The sequence below is a fragment of the Papio anubis genome, chromosome 1, assembly GCF_008728515.1.
Source record: "Papio anubis isolate 15944 chromosome 1, Panubis1.0, whole genome shotgun sequence".
NCBI classification, from domain to species: domain Eukaryota; kingdom Metazoa; phylum Chordata; class Mammalia; order Primates; family Cercopithecidae; genus Papio; species Papio anubis.
Genome location: NC_044976.1, coordinates 89,337,327 through 89,362,177, shown reverse-complemented (window position 1 = coordinate 89,362,177; position 24,851 = coordinate 89,337,327). Strand labels below are relative to the sequence as shown.

At 36.7% G+C, this 24,851-nt stretch overlaps 1 protein-coding gene across 17 annotated transcripts in view; it reads left to right on the top strand.

Moving 5' to 3' along the window:
• ZNF644 (zinc finger protein 644) overlaps nucleotides 1-24,851 on the top strand; it is a 101,218-nt gene that overhangs the window by 3,625 nt on the left and 72,742 nt on the right. For 2 of the 17 annotated variants that reach the window (XM_009212583.3, XM_031650663.1), the window contains one exon: nucleotides 6,396-6,477. The exons of 14 other annotated variants lie outside the window; for them this stretch is intronic. The gene's annotated coding sequence lies outside the window, so the exon portion shown is untranslated. Of the gene's footprint in view, nucleotides 1-998; nucleotides 1,314-6,395; nucleotides 6,478-24,851 lie in introns of those variants that run through there. One more of the 17 variants, XM_009212586.4, reaches the window with a different exon arrangement.

Sequence of the window (24,851 nt, the reverse complement as noted above, 5' to 3'; positions counted from 1 at the left end):
TTTTTTCTGTCATCCTAAATACTGTTCTTTAGGGTTACTTATTTTGACCATTTTCTTAGGATGTGATGATTCTGGAAGGAAAAGTGAATCTTATTCTTGTGGGAAGGCTTTTCAGTCAGGTCCTAAGACGATTGTAGCTTGTCGCAAATAGAGAAATTGGCATGTTGAGTTATCTAACCCTAATTTTATAGAGCACTTGTTTTAGCCATTTTTTAAAAGTGTTTTCTAAATGTTTTAAATTAGTAACCTTGTAAAATAAAACAAGAGAATAAAGAGTGGATACTATGGATACATATTCAGATGAGCTTTTATTTACACTTGTTATTTTTCTGGTGAAGAGAATGTGTCATAAATGGAGAATCTGTAAGTATTGAGTAAAGTTGTCAGGTATAGCATTGACTGAAGCAGTTCTAGACGTGGTGTTTTTGATTCAGGTTTATTACAGGGAAATAAATTGCTATTAATAGTGCAAGCATTTACACCATTGAGTTTTGGGAGATTTGAGAATCATGGAACTGATGCTAGCACTAGCTCACCCTGCTGGTTGGCTAAAAGATATCTCCTCTTCTCCTTAAGAAACAAACATGAAGATCACAGGAGACCCCGAGGGTAGTAGAACTCTAAATTAAATTCTTTCTTCAAGGAGAGGAAGTTCCCATGAAAAAGGTGTTTTCTCTTCTCCAAGGTCGTAGTTGCTGCATTCTATTTTTTTTTTGCAGATCTGCCAAGTTGAACCATAGAGTTACTATCCTTTCTTTTTCTTTCTTTTTGGTGGGGGGACAGAGTCACAGTTTGTTGCCCAGGCAGGGGTGCAGTGGTGCAATGTTGGCTCTTTGCCACCTCCACCTCCCATGTTCAGGTGATTCTCCTGCCTCAGTCTCTCAAGTAGCTGGGATTACGGGCGCCTGCCACCGTGCCTGGCTAATTTTTGTGTTTTCAGTAGAGATGGGGTTTCACCATGTTGGCCAGGCTGGTCTCGAACTCCTGACCTCAGGTGATCCACCCGCCTTGGCCTCCCAAAGTGCTGGGATTACAGGTGTGAACCACCGTGCCTGGCAGGAGTTACTGTTGTTTTTGAACTTCCTGGGAACTCTTATGTGATTATGGAGAGTTAGTAGATTTTTTTTCTTTTAATTTCAAGATAAGAAATCCTTTGACAGTTGAGAAATGTTAGGAAAACAGCCCTGTGAGACTAACTTTCCAGGAGGAAAAAAGCAGAGGATTTCAAGAGGAAGAGGACGAGGAGCCTGCCAGGGCAGAAGCAGCAGCAGTGCACACTTCTCTTGGTTGGGCGAAAGTGAGACTGGATTAAGGTTAGCGTTTCTGAGAGATTTTCTTTCCACTCTCCTTCTACTAATCTTGGCCCTACCCCTTCTGTCTGCTAGCTGTAGTCTTTCCATTTCGTTTGGAATCCTTGAAACAGATCTTGTAAGTAAAAATAAAGATAAGTGATTTGTTACATGAAACTTAATTCTGCTAGCCTAGATTTTGGTAGAATTGAAGTTGGGTTAGAGTGATGAATGCAGATTTTATGTGTTAAGCCTTTTGATATGTATATCTTCTTTTAAGTTGGAAATACAGCTTTTAAAATACTTTATACAGGCCGGGTGTGGTGGCTCACACCTGTAATCCCAGCACTTTGGGAGACCGAGGTGGGTGGATCACTTGAGGTCAGGAGTTTGAGACCAGCCTGGCCAACATGATGAAACCCCGTCTCTACCAAAAATACAAAAATTAGTTGGGCGTGGTGGCACGTGCTTGTAGTCCCAGCTACTTGGTAGGCAGAGGCAGGAGAATCGCTTGAACTTGGGAGGCAGAGGCTTCAGTGAGCAGATACTGTGCCACTGCACTCTAGGCTGGGTGACAGAGTGAGACCCTGTCTCAAAAAAGAAAGACTTTGTACAAACTCTAGAAACATAAATATGTCTTGAGCCAAATAGACAATTGAAAATAAAAATACCTAATAAAGTGTTAAGATTAAAATTCTTTACACTTTACAAAGCATGTTTACCTGTAGTCAATCAATTTTCTATCTAATTTTTTGAAAAGATTAATATTTTACTTACAGGTATCTCTTTCCTTAGTTTCTTGAGAAAGATGTTAAGTGCAGTCATGTGCAGCGTAATGGTGTTTTTTGGTCAGTAGTGGACTTCATTTACGATGGGGGTCCCGTAAGATTATAATACTGTATTTTTACTGTATTTTATGTTCTGTGTTTAGATACACAAATACTTAACAGTTATGTTACAATTGTGTATGGTATTCAGTACAGTAACATGCTTTACAAGAGCATGTTGTGACCTAGGAACAATAGGCTATACCAAGTAGCCTAGGTGTGTAAGCAGCCTCTACCATGTAGGTTTGAGTACACTTTGTGATGTTTGCACAGTGACCAAATTGCTTAAGAACGCATCTTTCAGAATGTACATCCATGCTTAAGTGATGTATGATTGTAAAACTAGTACTTTCAGAGCACCACTTAGTGGGGAGGAGAGGGGTGATTCCCAATTTATTGTTGGTTTGTGACGGTGGGTAAAAGCCTTCACAGAGTTGGAATTGCCTTTTGTTTGCTACTGACTCATTAAATACTTTACACACAGACACACACACACAGAATCACAATTGCAAATGTAATTATGCATATATAAAGAGGCAGGATGTGATAAGTTTTAAAAGTGTAAGCCTTGAAGTAAAATTGGCAGGGTTCAGATTTAGCTGTGTGAGCACTAAGCAAGTGGAATTAGTAATTACCATCTTCAAAGAGGTTTAGGGTTGATATTACCTAATTCGTGTAAAGTCCGTAGCTTTCTGGCACACAATACTGAGTAAAGTAAGTGTTAGTTGTTAGAGCAATATAGTTATTGTTACCATTGTTTAATTATTCTTTCTACGTTAACTTGAAATTTTCACCTGCGAGTGATTTGGAGTTGTATACTTTTGCTAATGTACCATTTTAAGCCATGCCTATAAAGACAAGGTTGTTATAGAGGAAGTGAGAAGTAGGCATCAAAGTGTGCCTTCTCTGATTCTAGCAGTAGAATCTTATAACCAGGTTAAATATTTCAGGAATGCATTCCCAGCACTGTCAGCAGATAAGTAGATGCACTTGGGAATGAGTACATTTTAATGAAGTTATTTCCCAACCAGTGCATTGGTTTGTCTTTGTTACACATCCTGAATTTCTTCACTCTTCTTCCAATTTTTGACTGTGAGGCCATGTGGTGACCATTAGTAGAGAGAAGAAGGTCAGTGACTATGCATATTTGTAATGTACATATAAACCCAAGATGAGAGTGAGGAGTGACTGGTAGGTAGCTAGATTGAGGAGGGTGGAATCTAATCTTTTCATTGGATAGTCTGAGTTGGGAATTTCTCAAACAGCATTTCCTTTTGCTGTTTTCCTCTCCACACTTTGTTTTGTATATGTCTGTGCTGGTATGGTGTTAAAGTTATCAGTTCCCCCTCTTTAATTTTCTTTCTACCACTAACCTCCTAGCACAAACACAGATTTTAAGCTTATAAGCAAATTTGTCAAAGACAGCTGATAAAAATAATTTTAGGTTCACTTGAGGGGTGCTAGTATGAAATTGTAAGTTTTTCATTTATGCTTGGAAAATATTTACAGCAATTTGGAAAGTGAAGGGGGAAGTCACCCATAATCTTATTACCATTATATAATTATTAGTATTAAAGACAGATGACATTAAGTAAGCATCTACTATATTCTTTTAATAATCCTGTGATATATATATTCCCACTTTACATGTGAGGAAACACATCCACTTAATAGTGTAGCAGCCAAGTTTGAACCTAGGTACATCTTGAGAAAGGTCTGGAGAGGAGACCTTTCTGTTCTACCTTCCTGTTCTTCTTTTATATATATCCTTTTACCTAGTTGTTATACAATTTGTAAGTTTCATCTCCTAGTTTTAAAACTTAGCATTATAAAAACATTTTTCTCCCTGCCCTTATTTCAAGTGGTGTCGTATTGCTCACATTGTCTATTCATACCACCATATAAAGGCTCTTTGTCTTGGCTGCTGGACATTGATACAATGATATTGACCAAAATGGATGCTGCCCTTTACTGAGTGACTAAGATGAAAAAAATCATACTTAATCAGAACTAATACTTTATGGGATTTGGATTGCTACAGGTTTAATCATGCCATCTGTCCTTGCTGGTGGGACATTTGAACTTAGAATTAGATATAAGTAAAATACAGATGAGAAATTGAATAATTTATAGCTATCTGAAAACAACTTTTTAAAATATATTTTAACACTTTGAAATGCCTTGCGCTTCCTTGTGAAAAATCTTAAAGGGATATTAAAATTAAATGGGCACTTAAAACTTATCTAGTTACTATTAGTAATTCCTAATATAATTTTATTTAATTCATAAAAGAAAAAAGCGAATTCTGGCACTCATTGGGAAGATGGCATTATATGTTGATATAATTTGTGGGACATAGTGACTATAGTTAATATTGCATACTTCAAAGTTGCTGGGAGAGTACATTTTAAGTGTTCATACCACAAAATATAACTAAGTGAGGTAATCCATATGTTAATTAGCTAAATTTAACCATTGCATAATTTATATGTTTTTCAAAATGTGTTGTACACCATAAATATATACAATTTGTATTAGTTTAAGAAGAAGAAAAAGATAATTTGTGGGCATTTATAAATAGATTGTATAGGTCAACACTGCACAATAGAAATATAAGTTGAGTCACAAATGCAATTTTAGATTTTCTATAGCTACATCAAAAAATAAAAATAAATAGGTGAAATTTTATTAATGGATTTTTATTTAACACAGCGTATCTCAAGTACTATTATTTCAACATATAAACATGACTGAACTATTTTACATTTTTTCTTTTTTTTAACCATATTAAGTCTTCAAAATCTGTTGGTATTACATACTTAAAGCACATCTCAATTCAGACTAGCCAGACTTCAGGTATTCAGTAGCCACATACAGTTACTGTGTTGGACAGTGCAATTACAGATAGTAAGTCCTATAGGGGTACAGAGAAAGAATAATATAGAAATAGAACTGAACAGTAAAGAATGGCTGAAAACAGAAAATACTTGAGAAGAATATTCCCATAAAGGAGTGATGGGAATTAAAATTAAGCAAATACGGTTTGATACCAGGTAATAGAGTGGCTTGAATCCAGTTTAGGGAATATAGTTTGGGGTATGTGTGTGTGTATGTGTGTGTGTGTGATTGCGAATATGTATTGGAGGGTGCCTAATTCATGTCTCATACATGAGCACTTGATACATACTGAATTAGCTGGGTGCATTGGCTCACGCCTGTAATCCCAGCACTGTGGGAGGCTGAGGCAGGCAGATCACCTGAGGTCAGGAATTCGAGACCAGCCTGGCCAACATGATGAAATCCCATCTCTACTAAAAATGCAAAAATTAGCTGGGCATGGTGGCGTGCACCTGTAATCCCAGCTACTTGGGAGGCTGAGGCAGGAGAATCGCTTAAACCTGAGAGGTGGAGGTTGCAGTAAGCCAAGATCATGCCACTGCATCCCGCGTGGGTGACAGAGTGAGACTCTGTCTCCAAAAAAAAAAAAAAAAAAAAAAGATAAATATTGAATTAATATTTAGAGAGAATTAATGTGACACCACAGAAAATGCTGGAAAAAACATCCTAACAAAGCCTTGTGGATCTTCAAAAGGGAAAGAGTTTCGTTTAAGGAATATTGATGTTCTGTAATTAACAATACGATGGATTGATACAGAAGGATGAGAATTGAGAAAAGGTTTTTAGATTTAGCTATTATTGGTTATTTGTTTTTAAGTTTTATTTAGGTATAACTTACAGTGTACTTACAGTGAGGTGCACAAATCTTAAGTACAACTCAGTAAATTTATACATATAAGTATACCCAGGTAACTCCCAGGTACTGGGAGGTACTGGGTTACGCCTGGGGAGAAGAGGATGTAAAAAAAGCATAGACATGAGAGTTGTGGAATGCAAGCATTTTCCCTGGTTAGAGCCTATCTATTTTAAATGAATTACCCAGATTGAGATGTAGAAGAATGTTTTTCTTCACTGATTAAAGGTGTCTTGTGCTCCCTCCTATTAATTTCTCCCTACAGAAGTAACCACTATTCTAGCCTCTAACCTCTATCACCATAAATTAGTTTTTGCTTGTTTCTTTTTATTTTCCTTCCTTTTTTTTTCTTTTGAGACAGGGTCTCACTCTGTCATCCTAGCTGGAGTGCATTGGCGCAATCTCAGCTCACTGCAACCTTCACCTCCCAGGCTCAAACGATCCTCCCACTTCAGCTTCCTGAGTACCTGGAACTACAGGTGCACGCCATCATGCCTGGCTGAATTTTTTTTTTTTTTTTTTTGGTAGTAGAGACGGGGTTTTACCATGTTGCCCGGGCTGGAGTTTTTGTTTCTGAACTTCTTACGGCATATTTGTTCTCCTTCTCAAGGTTAGTGAGAATTGATGCTTGAATCCATCTCTCTTTTCTTCTGTCCTTGTTTGGCATTGTTATGAATTGGGAGGTAAATCAGATGAAATTTGGTACTATGGCCCTTTTTTCCCCCCAGTGACAAAATCAGAGAGGTGCTTCTTAGTGTTCATAATAGTGCTCCTTTAGACATTAGTTTTATGACTTGATATTTTGTTTAGAATGCAGAGATTTGAGTTGCCTCCACCGATAATATAGTTGCCTGGCTTGCTGTCATTACAGTGTTCTCTAGGCATATAGCCAGGAAGTAGGTGGAGGAGGTTGTGGATTGCCTCCTTATATAACGGTTTTTGGAGCCTCTTTGATAGTAGCTTCCAGGCATTTTATCAGTTAGCTATTAGGCATTTTAGGTTGCTTATTAAGGTATATGGGTATTTTTGATTTTAGTTTTAGAAGTAGGAATAAATAGGTGTGCCTTTTTTTTTTTATAGGTAGGTATCTAACCTGTCCAACAGAAAAGTAGAATATAACTAGAATGTTACCTTATGGACAGTTGCTTACAAGTGTGAATGGTTAAAGCCCATGTAGGAGACTTTATAAATGGAAAACTGAAATAGAATTGTTCATCATGGTTTTTACTTTTAGTACTTGATTCAGTTTTTTTCCCCAAATGGAATTAATAGTTGTAGCATTATTTTTTGTAAATACTGAATAGTAGAAACCTTATTGTAGTATAGAAATATTAAATTGGTGCTTTGCAGATAAAGAATTTTTTCTGAAATGTGTATTATAATAAAGTTGTTAAAAGTACATAATAATAAAAAATGTGTCTTCGCATTCTAGTATATCTAGTTTTGAAGAATGAATATGTAAATTGTGCAGAAATGGATATGAAAAGACTTTCTCTTTAACATTTGGATTGCTAATGCTCTTGAGTTTATAAATGAAAATATTTACTCTATATAAAGAAGTTTTGTCTTTTGGAATTTGTAATAAATTTGTTTAATATACTCTTGCTCCAAGGATTTTAGTATTTGTCTTGAAGAAATAATAAAATCTCGCCTGTCAACTTTTCTTATTGTAGCTTTTGTGAAGTATAAAAGGCTAAAGCAAATTGGTTAAATTAGACATTAAAAAAACTATATGATTATTATCTCCAAAATATTGAGACTTTATACATAACAGCTTTTGGGGGCTAGATTTAGAAAATCACTAACATAAAACAATTAGAATTTTCTTAATTATCATCTTCAGAACTAATGTATGTAGGAAAAAATACACTCAAGTTTGTGTTCTATGTTTACACGTTGTTTTGACAAAAATGAATGTTACATTTGAATTTAGTTTTGGGAGATTTCAGGTTTTTTGTATTCAGAAAAGTCTTGTTTGTCTGGTTGTATTTCCCCCAGTTTTCACATGTTTTATTTAACTGGGTTAGTTGTCATACAAAATTCAGCTAATGCTTCACTAGGAGTAGGGATGCATATATACAGAGCACAGGATATGGCTTCTACTCCAAAGAGCTCATGATCTAAGATATAACTTGAAGAGTACTTAACTGTGAAACATTTAAATTACTGAGCTGACAAAATAAAATCTTTAATAAGATTAATTAATAAAGCTTCTTGACAAAAATAATTTTTTAACCTAGATTTTGAAGAAGTGGTATGTATAGGTTGGTGAAAAGGGAAGGAAATAACAGCTAGGGGGAAGAGCATGTTAAAAAAGCGCAGATATTTTGGGATGCTGAGGCAGGTGGAGCACCTGAGGTCAGGAGTTTGAGACCAGCTTGGCCAACATAGTGAAACCCAGTCTCTACTAAAAATACAAAAAAAAAAAAAAAGAAAAAAAGAAATTAGCCAGGTGTGGTGGTGGGTGCCTGCAATCCCAGCTACTCGGGAGGCTGAGACAGGAGAATCACTTGAACCTGGGAGGTAGAGGTTGCAGTGAGCTGAGATTGTGCCACCACACTCAGCCTGGGTGACAGAGTGAGACTGCGGCTCAGGGGAAAAAAAAAAAAAAAGCACAGACATGAGAGTTGTGGAATGCAAGCATTTTCCTTGGTTAGAGTCTATTTTAAACGAATATAGTAAAAAATAAGATTGTGGCATGAGCTGGAGGGATCTAAAGAAGTTTGGATTAGAAATTGGAAATAAGGAGTTCTACTGAAGATCATTGAACAGAATTACATGAAGAAATATGATTAGCAGCCAGATACAGCATGATTGGAGAGGAGATTGAAGTGAGGAAGGCCAGTTAGTGTTTATTATCTTGGTGAGTGGGAAGGGTATATTAAGAGTAAGGATATGTAGTTTTAAATAAGTCAAATCAAATATTGTGGCTCCTCAGTTTGTAGTACAGAGCTAAAATAAGAATGAGAATTTTATTATCTTCTGATATTCAAAATAAATGGAGATAGAGTTTGCATATGATTTACTAGCACTAATTGAGGTAGGCCTTTCTCTTAAAAAAAAAACTGGCTTGGACTTTTTTTTCTGTTAAGTTTATTTTGAAAACCAAGAAAGTTATGCTATAATGGTGTTTTCCTAAGTAAAGAATATTTAAGGTAACTGGTAAGAACTTGTATGCTGAATTTTGAGTTAAAATTCTATATTTTATTCATGGCTTAAGAGACATTATAATTTGCATTGGAGCTGGTGGGAAAACAGGAAATAATAAAAATTAACAATGAGTACTATGTATTTATATTTGTTTTTAAGTAGACACTTGTTTTAAAATATAGGAACATTTGGGAATACTCTGCTTTTATAGGAAAATAATGTTCTTAAGATGTAGAGTTTTTAATAATTCCTAAATTGAATGTACATTATGTTTTATAATGGGTAAAGGTCATTTTAAAAATAGAATTAGAAAAACAGGAAAAATTATAAAAGTAATACAATTTTTTAAATCCTCGTTTTTTTTAAGAGTTAGGAAATAGAACAGAAGCTTGGGAACTAATAGTTTTAGAGTTTTAAGATAGCATGTTTTAGCTTAACATTTACATTTTAAACATTGTCACAGTTAAATTAAGCTTTTAGGATTTAGTATGCAGTAGTTCTCTGCTGGCACTAAGTCTTTCCCCTTCGCTCCTTTCCAACAGGTGTTGCCCAAGCTCTCATAAGCCATTCTTTTCTTTCTATTATTAGTACTATTTTGTAGAGACGGGTCGCACTTTGTTGCCCAGGCTGGTCTTGAACTCTTGGGCTCAAGCAGTGCTCCTGGCCTCCCAAGGTGCTGTGATTACAGTTGTGAGCTACTGAGACCAGCCTTTTTATTCTGATGGTCAGTACTGATGAAGTCCTTTCCAGCTTTGGGCACACAGCCTTCCGTTATTTCTGCCGTCAGTTTTTTGTCTTTCTACTGTGCTTTCCAACCTTGGTTATTTATGAATCACCTTCATCTGCACAATTATTACTTGCCATTTAACTGCAGCAAGTAAAGACATTAATAGTGAGGTTTTTGGGAACGTGGTAAAATCAGAAGGTATGTTTCACTTTGTCCAAGTTATCTGATGAGGCAGATCAGCTAAAGCAAAATACAGTGGGTTGCTCCCTACTATCACTGGGACCTAGAGATTTCATCTACGTCTCTGAAAAATGAGGTTTCTGTATGATAGTATGGGTGAAAAGGAATGTCAGCAGAACTATCAGCTGTTTTCTGATTATCCTGATGAACTAGTGGTATAGGAAGCTTTTCTGAAAATGCTGCTCTGAGTTGCTTGCTTAAGTAGTCGCTTTTTAATACCTGTGTATGGCTCCATAGTTCTTGAGAATAGCCCTATCTCCATTTGTTTGTAGATGAGAGAAAGCTGAACCTTCTGCTGTCAGTGGAGAAGGCCTAGAATTAGTCTAGAACTGGTGCTGTAGGGCCCTGGAATGCTTCAGGAATTGGTGTCTGCAGGGACCTCTGAAGGAATTGTCTAAAAGTCTGTGTAACAAGTAAGCAACACTGATGGTTCCAGGAAAGGGACTCCTGCCTCATCCAAGTTTTCTTCTTTGACATTCAACCTGAGGATCTCTGTACTTGAGAACAGTAGGCACAGTTCAGGTTAAGGTCATCATACTGGAAAACAGGGAGAATTACATGAAAATCTACATGTTGATCTGAGAGTTATTCCCAATCTCTTTTTCCCTCCCAGTTCAGAGAATACTGGCTGACAAGTTCTTGCCCCATCTAGCTGTGAGATTAAAAGATTCATCCTGTGACAGCAAACTGATGAGATCAGGAAAAATGTCTAACTGATAACAGATGTGGCCCAGATGGATAATCCTACAGTATGTCTCCTCATTAAGACAGAATCTCTAGGCAACTTTGAAATGCCTCAACCTTAAATATGAGATTAAGGATCACCAAATATTTGAGGATGACCTTAATATGAAAGAGAAGAGGGAAATGGAAATACTTTAAGAAGACAAGTTTTTATAAAAAGTTACTGATTTCTTCAGAAGTAGATACTGCATCTTTGAAACAAGAAAGGATGCTATGAAAAAGCAGTGCCCAGAAAAGAAGAGCATCTAGAAATTTAGAATATGAAACACTTCATAGAATAATTGGAAATTCAGAATATTAAATTCTTATTAGAAGGTTGGAAAATAAAGTTGAGAAAACGCTCACAGAGGAGGACAAAAAGAGTTGTAAAGTGGGAGAAAATAAGAAAACTAGAGGATCACACTTGCATGCACGTTCAACATATGAAAAGTAAGAATTGGCTGGATGCGGTGGCTTATGCCTGTAATCTCAGCCCTTTGGGTGGTCGAGGTGGGCGGATCACCTGAGGTCAGGAGTTCAAGACCAGCCTGGCCAACATGGTGAAACCCTGTCTCTACTAAAATACAAAAGTTAGCCGGGCGTGTTGGTATGCACCTGTAATCTGAGCAAATCGCTTGAACCTGGGAGACAGAGGTTGCAGTGAGCTGAGGTGGCGCTCCTGCACTCCAGCTTGTGCAACAGTGGGAGACACTGTCTTAAAAAAAAAAAAAAAAGGGAAAAAATGGAAGAAATTATGTGAATTTCCACAGTGAAAGGGCTCATGAATGCTCAACATGGTGACTGAAAAAAAGAACATCAAGATATATCATGGTGAAATTTCAGACACCCGAAATAAAGGGAAGATCAAGGAAGCTTTCGGGAATGGAGCACAAAGGAGGGATTAGAAATAGGTAGCATTGGAGAGTAATCAGTAATGGAATAATACCTTCAAAATCCTGAAGGAAAGTTATTTCCAAACTCTTCATTCTATACCAATCTATCAAGTGTGGTAGGAGGCTAAAAATAGGAAACGTATGAGGTTGTTAGAATCTTTACTTCAAAAGTACCATATCAGGAAGTTACTAAAAGGCACAGGCTCCATCAAAGTGATGGGATAACTAAAAAGAGGGGGATCCGGGAAATAGGATGCAGTACAGGAGAAGAGTAAAGAGAATTTCTAGGATGATTATGAAGGGAGATTCAAGGATAGTGCTGTACAGGAGGTCTGAAGAGTAACCAGTTCAGCTTGGGACAGGAGGATGAAGGGATCTAGATGGTGTGTCTTTAGAGGAAAAAAAAAAAAAAAAGGACTTTTCTGATTTAATTTATAAGGGATATTTGTTGGTAGTTTTCTTATGATAACTTTGTCTGATTTTGGTATGAGGGCAATATTGGCCTCATAGGAATGAGTTAGGAAGTGTTCCCTCCTATTTTTTGAAAGAGTTTGAGAAGGAATAGTGTTAATTCTTGAAATGTTCCCCAGATTCCAGGGAAGCAGTCTGGTCATGGATTGTTTGTTTTTATGAGACAGAGTCTTGCTCTGTTGCCCAGGCTGGAGTGCAATGCACAATCTTGGCTCACTGCAACCTCGAACTCCGGGGCTCAAATGATCTATCCTCCTGCCTTAGCCTCTCAGGTAGCCAGGACTACAGGTGCTCTCCACCGTGGTTGGCTAGGTCCTGGACTTTTCTTTGTGGGAAGTTCTTTCTACTTGATTTAGGTCTATTCAGATTTCCTGTGTCATCTTCAGTCAGTTTCAACAGTTTGGGTTTTTCTAGGAATTTGTCCATTTCATCTACACTATGTAATTTGTTGGCATACAGTTGCATAGTGTTCTTCTATAATCCTTTTTATTAATATAAGGTTGGTAGTAATGACTCCTTTTCCATTCCTCATTGTAGTGATTTGAATCTTTTCTTTCTTAGTTTAGCTGAAGGTTTGTCAATTTTGTTCTTTTCAAAGAACTAACTTTTGGGGTCAGTGATTTTTTTTTTTTTTTCCCCTCTACTTTTTTTCTGTTCTCTATTTCTGCTGTGTTCTTTTTTTTTTTTTTTTCTTTTGCCTGCTTTGGGTTTAGTTTGTCTTTTCCTAATTTCTTAAGATAGAAAGTTAGGTTGTGGATTTAAGACCTTCTTTTTTAATGTAGGCATATATAGCTGTAAATTTCCCTATAATAAGCATTGCATTTACTTCATCCCATAAGTTTTAGTATGTTGTGTTTTTGTTTTTATTTATCTCAACATATTTTCTGATTTCCAGTGCAATTTCTTCTTTGGCTTACTGGTTACTTAGATGTTTGTTGCTTAATTTCCACATATTAATTTACCAAATTTCCTTCTGGTATTGATTTCTAGTTTCATTCCATTGTGGTCAGAGAACATACTCTCTGTGATTTTTATTCCTTTAAAATTTATTGACACTTGTCTGATGGCCTAACACATAGTACATACTAAAGAACATTCCTTATTCTGCTGTCGTTAGGTGGAGCGTTTTGTAGAGTTTGTAGTGTTCAGGTCTTCTATTTCCTTGATCTTCTGTCTATACTATCCATTATTGAATGTGAAGTACTAAGGTTTCTAACTATTATTTTTGAATTCTGCCTTTCAATTTTGTCAGTTTCTACTTCATATATTTTGGGGTTCTCTTATTAGCTGTGCACATGATTATAAGTGGCATGTAATTTTGATGGATTGACCTTTTTGTTATTACAAAACATTCTCTGTTTCTAGTAACAATTTTTTGTCTTAATGTCTATTGTTTCTGCTGCGAGAATAGCTGCATCAGCTCTCTTTTGGTTACTTTCTGCATGCTATAACATTTTTGATCTTTTACTTTCAGTTTATTTGTATCTGTTTAATCTCAAGTGTGTCTCTTATAGCCAGTATATAGTTGGATTATGTTTTTTACCCATTCTGCCAGTATGTGCTTTTTGATTGGAGTGCCTGATTAATTTGCATTTAACATAATTACCAATAAAGTGGAATTTACATCTGCTGTTTTGCTCTTTGTTTTCTATATATCTCATTGTTTTTTGGGGTGGTTATTCCTCTAGTCCTCTAGTACTGTTTTTTGTGTTAAATAGATATTTTCAAGTGTATCACTTGAATCACTTGTTTTGTACTGTATATTTTTAATTCATTTTTGTAGTGGTTGCTCTAGGAATTATAATTAACAACTTAATTTTATTCTAGTTGAAATTAATACTGTTAATCTTAATAATATACAAAAAGTTTGCTCCTATATAGCTCTGTTCCCTCTCCTTCCTTCGTGCTATTATTGCCATACATACATCCTTTTATACCTTTTAAATCGGGAGAAGAAAAAGTCACAGAGAGAAAACAATTATACTGTCTTTTATATTTACCTATGTAGTTACCTTCACCATACTCCTTATTTCTTCAGATGGATTCAGCCTGCTATCTAGTGCTCTTTCATTTCAACCTGAGGGATACTCTTCAGTATTTGTTTAAATCTGTAAATGTCTTAATTTCTCCTTCTGTTATGAAAAATAGTTGTAGAATTCATGGTTGAGAGTCTTTTTCTTTCAGTGCTTTGACACCATTGCCATCTGGCCTCCATGGTTTCTCATTAAAAATTAGTTGTTAATGTTACTAAAGATGTTTGTCTGTGACAAGTTGTTTCTTTCTTGCTGCTTTTAGGATTCTCTCTTCCTTTTTCAGCAGTTTTAGGATGATGTGTCTAAGGTGTAGATCTCTTTGGGTTTATCCTCTGTGTAATTCCTTGTGCTTTTTTGGATGTTTAGGTTAATGTTTTTCATGAAACTGGGGGAATTCTTAGTCACATTTCTTCAAATGCTCTTTCTGCCTCATTCTTATCTCCCCTCTCTTCTGAAACTCCTATTATGTATACAATGGTATGTTTAATGTTGTCTCACAGGTATTGTAGGCCCTATGCATTTTTAAAATTGGTTTTCTTTCTGCTCCTCACACTGGATAATCTCAGTTGATCTATTTTCAGGTTTGCTGACTTTTCTAGTGAATTGTTCATTTTAGTTATTGTGCTTTTCAATTCCACAATTTTTTTTTGTCATAATTTTTTATCTTTTATTGATATTCTCATACTTCCTTTCAGTTCTTTAGACATGGGTTTCTTTTAGTTGTTTGAATATGCTTAAAGTAGCTGATTTTAAAACATTGTCTGGTTTAGTCAGTGCTATGTCTGGGTTTCCTCAGGGACAGTTTTGTGGACTGCTTCTCTCTCCATGTGTATGAACCGCACTTCCTTCTTCTTTTTTTTATATCTTGTAATTTTTTGTTGAATACTGCACATTTAAAATAATGTCACAACTCTGATAATCAGATTCTCCTCTCCTCTCTGCCCCAGTGTTGTTATTTTAGTGATTTTTTTCGAAAGTAATTCTATAAATTAATCTGTATTCTTTGTCATACGTAGGCACTGAAATCTCTGCTCAGTTGGCTTAGTGGTCAGCTAATGATTGGACAGAGATTTCCTTAAATGCCTGGGAGCTATACATCTTTTTGTTGAAGTTATGTGTGTGTTGGGACACTCCTTCAACACTTAGCCAGGCAGTTTACAACTCTGCCTTACTCTTTAGTTCCTGCTTGTGCAGAGCCTCAAGTTTAGCTAGAGGTGAGCACTTAGGTCTTTACTGGGCATGTGTACAGCCCTTTCTGTACATGTGGCTTTCTATAGTCTCAGGAATATGATGGAGCTTTATAAAGCCCCCAGCTTTTCTTTTTAAAGATTGTAGTCTACTGTTTGCCTCAGCTGTTCTTCTCTCCCTCAGCCAGCTGCGATATGAAACAGTTACCTCTTTTTGACAAATGTCCTTTGGTTGTCCTAGGGTATTAGGGGAAGCTTTTTATACTAGATAAGTGCTGAATCAGGTCAAATTAAACTAGCTTTGGGAGTAGAGCCTTCCAGGAGACCACCAGACATGTTAAATAATGACAATTCTCTGGGAATGAGGTACTAAAGGAGCACCAAACCTCTTCTGTCTTCCCTAGTGCCTGCCAGGCTGTTGAGTTTTTTGTTTTTAATTGTAAAGCAGTGGGGTCTGGCTCTGTGCTCAGGCTGGAGTGCAGTGGCGTGGTCATAGCTCACTGCAGCCTCAAAGTCATGGGCTCAACTGATCCTCTGGCTTCGGCCTTGTGAGTAGCAGGGACTACAGATGCATGCCAACATGCCTGACTAATTTTTAAACATTATTTAGAGGTGGGGTACTACCATGTTGCCCAGACTGGTTTCAAGCACTTGGGCTCAAGCAGTTCTCCCCACCTCAGCCTCTCAAGTAGTTGGGATTATAGGCATAAGCCACTGGGCCTGATCCCCCAGGCTGCTAATTTTCAAAGCGACTACCCAGCTATGGGGGAGGATGGGAATAGGGGAAGATGAAATGCCTTAAAGTGTACTGGTCTTCCCAAATAAGATTCAGCCATTTATCACTCTTCCTAGATTGCTCCAAGCCTTTGGCTAATTTCCAGAGTTCACAGAATGTTGATTTTCACAGTTTTTGCCAGTGATCTTGCTGGTTTTATGGAGGAGATGATTTTCGAAGGTCTTTGTTCTGAAATTTTTGCTTATATTCTACTGTTGAATTTTGGGAGTTTTAAAATATTTTAGATATGAGTCTTTTGTTAAGTATATAGTTGGCAAATATTTTCTGTTATTCTAGAGAATATGTAGGGTTATCTCATAGTGATTTTTATTTTACGTTTCCCTGATTCCCAGTGTGACTGAGTACCTTTTACTATGTTTATTGCCAAGTTTTATAAATGTTTTGTGTGTCTTTGGAAAGAATGTGTATGCTGCAATTTTTTGGGTGCAGTATTCTTGTCTGTGTCTTAGTTTGGGCTGCTGTAACACGTACTATAGACTGGGTGGCTTACAAACAACAGAAATTTGTTTCTCACAGTTCTGGAGATTGAAAGTCTGAGATCAGAGTGCCAACACGGTCAGGTTCTGATGAGGGCTCTGAGCCTCTGATGTCATATTTTTGATTTAGTGTTGTTACTCTTTCCTTCCCCTCCCCCTTTTAAAACTCTAGTTGTTGGTTTTCTCTGCCGGCCACAAACCCAATTTTTGTTTTCTGAAAATAACTTTTTTTCACCTCATTTTTGAAGGATAGTATCATTGGATATAGAAGATTCAGTGTCTCCAATTTTTCTGATAGGTCAACCATTAATAGTATTGTTGTTTTTGATATGTAACCAGTCATTTTTCTTTGGCTGCTGTCAAGATTTTCTCTTAGGCTTTCAGCAGCTTGACTATGATATGTATGCATATGTGGCTCTGTGTATTCTGCTTGGGTTTGTTGAGTTTCTTGGATTTGTCAAGTCAGTATTTTCTACTGAATTTGAAATGTTTTTGCCGTTGTTTCTTCAACAAAAATTTTTTTATGCTTGTTTCATTCCTTTCTTTTTGGGACTTGAGTTACATATGTTGGACTGCCTGATAGTGTCCTACTGGTCTCTTAGGATCTGTTTATTTTTCTTTAGTCATTTTACTTTCTGTTCTTTGGATTAGACGGTTTTGTTTCCCTGTCTTCAGACTCACCAATTCTGTCTTCTGCTATCTCTAATCTTCTGTTGAGTCATCTGATGAATTTTTTATTCTGGTTATTGTATTTTTCAGTTTTTTCTTTTTTTTAAGTTTCTGTCAATTGTTTGAACATATTTTCTTTTAATTTTTGTAACATACTTAGAATAACTGCTTTGAATTAATTCAGGTAGATGCAGAATCAGTATCTGTTGATTTACTTTTCTTTTTTCCTGAGTCTGGGTCACATTTTCCTCTTTCTTTGCCTATCATGTTATTTTTTGCCTGCACGTTATGGATATGTTTTAGATTCAGTTAATGTTCTTAGAATTGCTGGTCTTTTTTTTTAAGGTAGGTAGTTAACTTACCTCGGCCCATACTGCAAACTTGGTCTCCCCTGATGTATGCAGCTGTGGCCATCTCTGCTCTCTTCTAGCTTTCCATTGCTGCTTTTTTGGCCTGGCTTCTTGGGGGTCTCCCAGTGAGTAAGTTGGTTGTTACCCAAAAATTTGTGGAGATTATAGTCTGATTTTGCGCTGTGGTTTTCTTGCTTCTTGGAATTTTACTAATTTCCAGCTGTTCTGAGGAGCTTCTAACCTTCACTAACACTTTAACCTTGTAGAGCTGCAGCTTCCTGCCACCTACACTGCATAGTTGGGGAATGCACTCTGTTGAAAGGCAACAAACTCAGTAATAACAGTGCTATTTTCAGGTGTAGCATCATTCTTTCTAGTTTCTGTCTACTTTTTCCTCAGTCCCTTCAGGTCTTCTCTGTGCCTACTGGTTTATCAGTCATCCAATGATTTGGGCAAAGTTTATACCTAGAATTTTTGTTTCACCCTTCTGGTTCTCTGACTGCCGTGTTTTTCCCATTTAAATTTCCGCTGTTTTCTCAGGCCTAAACACCGAGCCCTAGGGTGATACTATCTTTCTCCAGAGATAATTTTTGTGTTCTTGTGGGGTCTCTAGCATTCTGTGATTACTTTAATTAAATTGTAGTGATTGAAGGATGGATGGGTGCATAAGGTATCTATAGGATGATGTCTCTATTTTTGGCTTGGATTTCTTCCATAGTAGTTTCATTCCTAAACATGTTCTCTCCATGAAGTGTGGCAAAGATAGCCACTGGCTGCTCTAACTTACATCATTCTCGTAGCTGTTTCTGCTGAGGATTCAAGCGACACTTTCCCAATAGTTTTTGCAAATGTACTAAGAAGCATTCTGTATCTCCCATTTCTGGATATAGTCCCATCCATGAACAAATTACTGTGCTAGGAGAACAGGGTAATCTGATCAACCTGAGAGTCACTTTTGTTTATCCTTCCATTCAGGTGCCTAGGATTGGGGCCACTGTAATAGTTGAGTAAGAATGTGTCCCTATAGGGAAATTAAGGTTACTATTAAGTAAAAATAGAGGTAATGTTAGAGATAGAAGATTGCTCTATAACAGTTTTTATAGATTTTGGAGTGTCCTGAAAAATTTCACTGTATTGCTGGATCCAGTAAAGTTGTGTAGGAACAATATTTCACAAAAAAATTATAATTGAGTGGTGACATTACTTACAATAATGATTTTGGTCAGTTTATATATCTCTGAGTTTGAAAAATTTTGTGACAGAATGTCTTGTAGAGTTACTGCTAATAAAAGAATGAAATAGATTTGGTCCTTTATTCCCCCCTTGTCTTCAAAAGTTAAGAGACCTAAATCAAATGTTAATACAAAGTAACTCCTAGGGCTAAGAAAAATTTCTTACAGTATTGTTAAGATAGAGTTGCCCTGTCAGTTAACTATTATTGTGTAACAAATTACTTTGAAACTTGGTGTGGTTTAAATCAATAAACATATATTGTTAGAAAAAGTCTGTGCGTCAGCTAGGTGGCGTTTCTGGTCTTGACTGGGCTCATTTATGAATCTGCATTTACCAGCAGGTCAGGAAGGTGGCTCTGCTTCTCTTGGCTGGATTCTCTCATATATTTGAGCATTGACTGGCCATAAGGTTGATCTAGGATGGCCTATATTGAGTTGGCTGTAGTTTGGTCTAGGGTATGCTGTGACATCTGGGTTACCCCCCCATCCTGAAGCAGATGAGAGTTAGCTTGTTATCATGGTGGTGGCAAGGTTTTGAAAAAGAGAGCAGAAGTATACAATGTCTCTTGAGGCCTAAGCTCAAAACTGGCAAACTGTGACATCTGCTGGATTCCACTGGTGTTTCTTATAAGGTGAATCCCAGATTTAAGAGGTCAAGGAGAGGACACTACTTCTTTTTTCTTTTTATTTTTTAAGAGACAGGGTCTTGCTCTGTTGCCCAGGCTGGAATGCAGTGGCACAGTCGTAGCTCACTGTAACCTCGAACTCCTGGGCTCACGCAATCCTCCTGCCTTGGCCTCTTGAGTAGCTAGGACCACAGACGTGCACTACCACACCTGGCTAATTTTTGTATTTTTTGTAGAGGCAGGGTCTCCTTGTGTTGCTCAGGCTGGTCTTGAACTTCTGGCTTCAAATGATCCTCCTGCCTTGGCCTCCCAAAGTGCTGGGATTATAGGCATGAGCCACTGCAACTGGCAGACCACCTCTTAAAGAGAGAAACTACAAAACTTCCTTGCCAAATACATGGATAACGAGGTGAAACAGAATTGGGCTATTTTCACAATTGGGCTTTTTGTTTCAGTTGGTAAAATTAGATTAATTTTCAGTGTTTAGTTCTGAACTCACTGTATTTCAGTAAGAATTGTTGGCATATAGAAATTGGGGCAGGTACAAATTTTGTATATCAATCTATCCAGTAGTCCAGATTACTCTTTGCTGTATTTGTTTCATAAGTCAGGTCTGATGAGATTTTGGAAGCATTGTTTATACACTGAATTACCAATTGTAAGTAGATGTTGGTAAATTAGCAGTTGTTCAAAGGTGATTCATTTATATCTTTTTTTGGGTCATAAATGACTTATTTTGGTGTTCATTTATTATTCTAACTTTGAGATTTACTTTTTTTCTATTCCTTGTATGCTGTGAATTTTTAACAGATTTGTTGAAGTACAATTGACATATTAAAAAATCACATTTAAAGTAAACAATTTGAACAGATTTGACGTCTGTATACACCTATGAAATCATTCAAGATAAGGAACATACCCTTTAGTTTCAAAAAGTATGCTTATGTCTGTTGGTACTCCTCCTGTTTGCCCAGACAGTGACTTATCTGCTTTAGGTAATTTATAAGGTAATTTGCATATTCTGGAATTTTACATAAATCAACACATGCAGTATGTACTCTTTTTGTTTGGAGTTTTTTGTTTTGTTTTTTTTTTTTTTTTTATTCAACGTATTTTTTTTGAGGTTCATTCATGTTGCATGTATCATTAGTTCAGTCCTACATATTCTGTTGCAGGTATATAATGTAAGGATTCACATGTTGATGGACATTTTTCCCCTAGTGTTTGAATATTACAAATAAGGATGGTATAGACATTTGTATACAAATCGTTTGATATGGTTTGACTCTGTGTCCCTACCAAATCTCATGTTGAATTGTAATTCCCAGTGTTGGAGAAGGGACCTGGGGATAGGTGATTGGATCATGGGGACAGATTTCCCCCTTGCTGTTCTTGTGGTAGTGAGTGAGTCCTCACCAGATGTGGTTGTTTAAAAGTGTTTAACACTTCCCCCCTTCACTCTTATTCTCTTGCTCCACCATGGTAAGATAGATGTGCTTGCTTCCCCTTCATCTTCTGCCATGATGGCAAGTTTCTTGAGACCTCTCCCAGCTGTGCTTCCTATACAGCCTGTGGAACTGAGAGTCAGTTAAACCTCTTTTCTTCATAAATTACCCAATCTCAGGTAGTTCTTTATAGCAGTGTGAGAATGGACTAATACATCGTTGTGTGGACATATACTTTCATTTATTTGGACAAATACTTAGGAGTTTCCACTCCGTGACTGGATCCTGTAGTAGATGTATGTTTGATGTTTTAAGAAATGGTGAAACTTTTACAAAGTGATTGTACCTTTTTATCTTCTCATATGAATATATGAAAGTTTTAGTTCCTCCACTTGTTCACCAACACTTGATTTGGTTGGTCTTACTAATTTTAGCCATTCTTACAACTGTGTAGTGATACCTCTTTGTGCCTTTAATTTGCATTTCACCAGTAACAAATGATACTGAGCATCTTTTGATATGCTTGTCATTCACATATTGTTGCCGAAGTGCTGCTTCAAATCTTCTGCCTATTTTGTAATTGGATTGTTCTATTATTGAAGGTGTTAAAAGCAGGTTTATTGAGACATAATTGACATGTAATAAAGTACACATATGTAAAGTATACAGTGAGAAAAGTTTTGACACATATATGTACTTAGGAGGCCACAAACAAGATGATGAATATATTCATCACCCCCAAAAGTTCTCCTGGTGCCACTTTGTAATTCTTCCTTTTCTGCCATGTTCCTTTTTGGGGGTCTGTCTCTTTACCAGCATATAGCTTAGGATTACTTTCTTTTCCCACTGAGGCAAGACTCCTTTTATCCGGTGTTACGTGAATTAGGAGATTTTCCACTCTTAAGAGAACAGGTACTATTGTGCTGTGTGAGACTAGGGCAATTCCCTTTCATCCTTTTGGGTGACTCTTCCTTGCTTGGATAGTTTCCACACAGAGTTGCTCTAATCATTATGTAGCTAGATACTTGGGGGTGTTCTTTGTTTGTGGAGTTATCTTCTCTTCAGTACTCTGCCCTGTGATCTTTAGCTGTTGACTTTTTTAGGCTTTTAGCTCAGTCTCTTCAACTCAAGGATTACCACCAGATTCTGCATAGATACTCTTTCCTTGGGCAGGGATCTGTACTTTCTTCAGGCAGTTGTTTGCTCACCTTATTTCCCTTTCAGGGTTCACCCTTAGGGGTTGCTTAATGTCTAATATCTGAAAACTATTGTTTCGTATGTTTTCTCATTTCTTGAGTTTTCAGGGAGGAGGGCAAACCCAATTCCTGTTACTCCACCTTGGCTCTTACGTGTACTTTCTACTCTTCATATTTATCTTTTATTTTGGTAAAAAACACATAACAGTAAATTTACCATCTTAACTGTTTTTAAGTGTACAGTCTAGTAGTGTTAAGTGTATTCACATTGTATAACAGGTCTCTAGAAATTTTTCACTTTGGAAAAGAGAAACTCTGTATCTGTTAAACACTAATTTCACTATAAAAGTTATAGACTTTTATAACCACTCCACTTTCTGTGATTTTGACTATGTTAGGTACCTCATGGATGGAATCATAAAGTATTTGTCTTTTTGTGATTGGCATATTTCAGTTATAATGCCCTTGAGGAGATTGAGGTTCATCCATGCTATAGCATGTGGTACAATTTCCTTGTTTTAAGGCTACATGATATTCCATTGTATGTATACACATTCCGTTGATCTGTTTATACATTGGTGGACAGTGGGTTTCTTCTTTCTCTTGGATCTTGTGAATAATGCTGTTGTGAACGTGGGCATGTAAATATCTTTTTGAGATTCTGCTTTGAATTCTTTGTGTATATGCCCAGAAGTGGGATTGCTGGATCATATGGTAATTTAACTTCAAATATTCTGAGGAACTGTCATGTTTTTCATAATGGCTGCACCATTTTATATTTCCCCCAACAGTGTACCAAGGGTTCCAATTTCTCCACATTCTCACCAACACTTGTTATTTCCTGGGTTTTTAAAAATAACAGCCTCTAGTGGATGTAAGGTGATAACTTGTAGTTTTGATTTGCATTCTCTGATGACTGGTGATGTTGAGTATCTTTTCTTTCTTACTATATTTTTTTTGAAACAGGGTCTTGCTATATTGCCCAGGCTGGAGTGCAGTGGCACAATTATGGCTCACTCCAGCTTTGACTTTCCAGGCTCAAGGGATTCTCCCACCGCAACCTCTCAAGTAGCTGGTACTACAAATGTGTGCTACCACACCTGTTTATTTTTTATTTATTTTTAGTTTTTAGTAGAGACAAGGTCTTGCTATGTTGCCCAGGCTGGCCTCAAACTCCTGAGCTCAAGCGATCCTCCCACCTCAGCCTCTCAGAGTGCTGGGATTACAGTCATGAGCCACCACACTGGGCTGAGCATCTTTTCATGTGCTTGTTTTATATGCCGTCTTTGGAGGATTGTCCATTCAAAAACTTGGCCCATTTTAAAATTCAGTCAATTTTCTGTTGTCAAGTTCGTTATGTTACATATTTTGGATATTAACCTCTTACCAGATACATGATTTGCAAATATTTTCTCCCACTCTGTGGGTTGTCTTTTCACTCCATTGATTACTTCTTTTGATGTACAGAAGTTTTTAACTTTTAATGTAATTCCATTTTTTGTTCCCTGTGCTTTTGGTGTCATGTTCAAGAATTCATAGCTAAATCCAATGTCACGAAGCTTTCTCCTATATTTTCTTTTAGTAGTTTTATAGTTTTTGTATGTGGTGTAAAGGGTCCAACTTCATTCTTTTTCAGGTGGATATTGGATTTTCCCAGTACCATTTGTTGAAAAGACTGTCCTTGCCTCACTGTATAGTCTTGGCCCCCTTGTCAAACACCGTTTGACTAGAAATGCATGGGTTTATTTCTGGGCTGTCTATTTTGTTTCATTGGTTTATATGTCTTTTTATGCTGGCACCACTGCTGTCTTGATTACTATTTGTATTTAGTATGTTTTGAAATTAGGACTTGTAAGGACTCCAACTTTGTTGTTCTTTTTCAAGTTTGTTTTGGCTCTATGGGGTCCTTTGAGATTCCATATTAACTTAAGGATAGGTTTTCCCGTTTCTGCAAAAAATGCCGTTGGGACTTTGACAGGGATTGCATTGAATCTGTAGATTGCTGTGGGTAGTATGGACATTTTAATAATAAATCTTCCAATCTATGGATACAGTGTGTTTCCATTTATTTGTATATTTTATGGTTTCTTTCAGCAGTGTGTTATAGCTTGCAGTGTACAAGTCAGTTGGATCCTTGGTTAATTCCTAAATATTGTATTCTTTTTGATACTATTGTACATGGAATTGTGTTAATTTCTTTTTCGAATTGCTTATTGAAATACAACTGATGTTTGTGTGTTTGTATGCTTTTATTTTTTGTATCCTGCAACGTTGCCAAAATAATTACTTCTAACATTTTTTTTTTCTTGAAAATTTAAGAGTTTTATGCATGTAAGGTCACATCTGAGAACCAGGGTAATTTTGTTTCTTCCTTTCCAGGTTGAATGCAGTTTATTCTTTTTTCTTGTCTAATTGCTCTGGCTAGGACTTCCACTGCTGTGTTAAATAGAAGTGGTGACAGTAGGCATCCTTGCTTTGTTCTCAATGTTAAAGGAAATGCTTTCAGTCTTTCACTGTCAAGTGTGATGTTAGCTGTGGGCTTTTTGTGTATGGCTTTTATTATGTTAAAGTTTCCTTCTATTTCTATTTTGTTTTCATGTGTTGAACTGTCCTTGCATTCCAGGAGTAAAGCCCACTTGGTCATGATGTGTAATCCTTTTAATGTGCTGCTGAATTTGTTTTGCTCCTATTTTGTTGTGGATTTTTGCATCAGTATTAATCACGGATATATGTCTATACTTTTGTTCTTGCTTGTTGTGTCTTTCTCTGA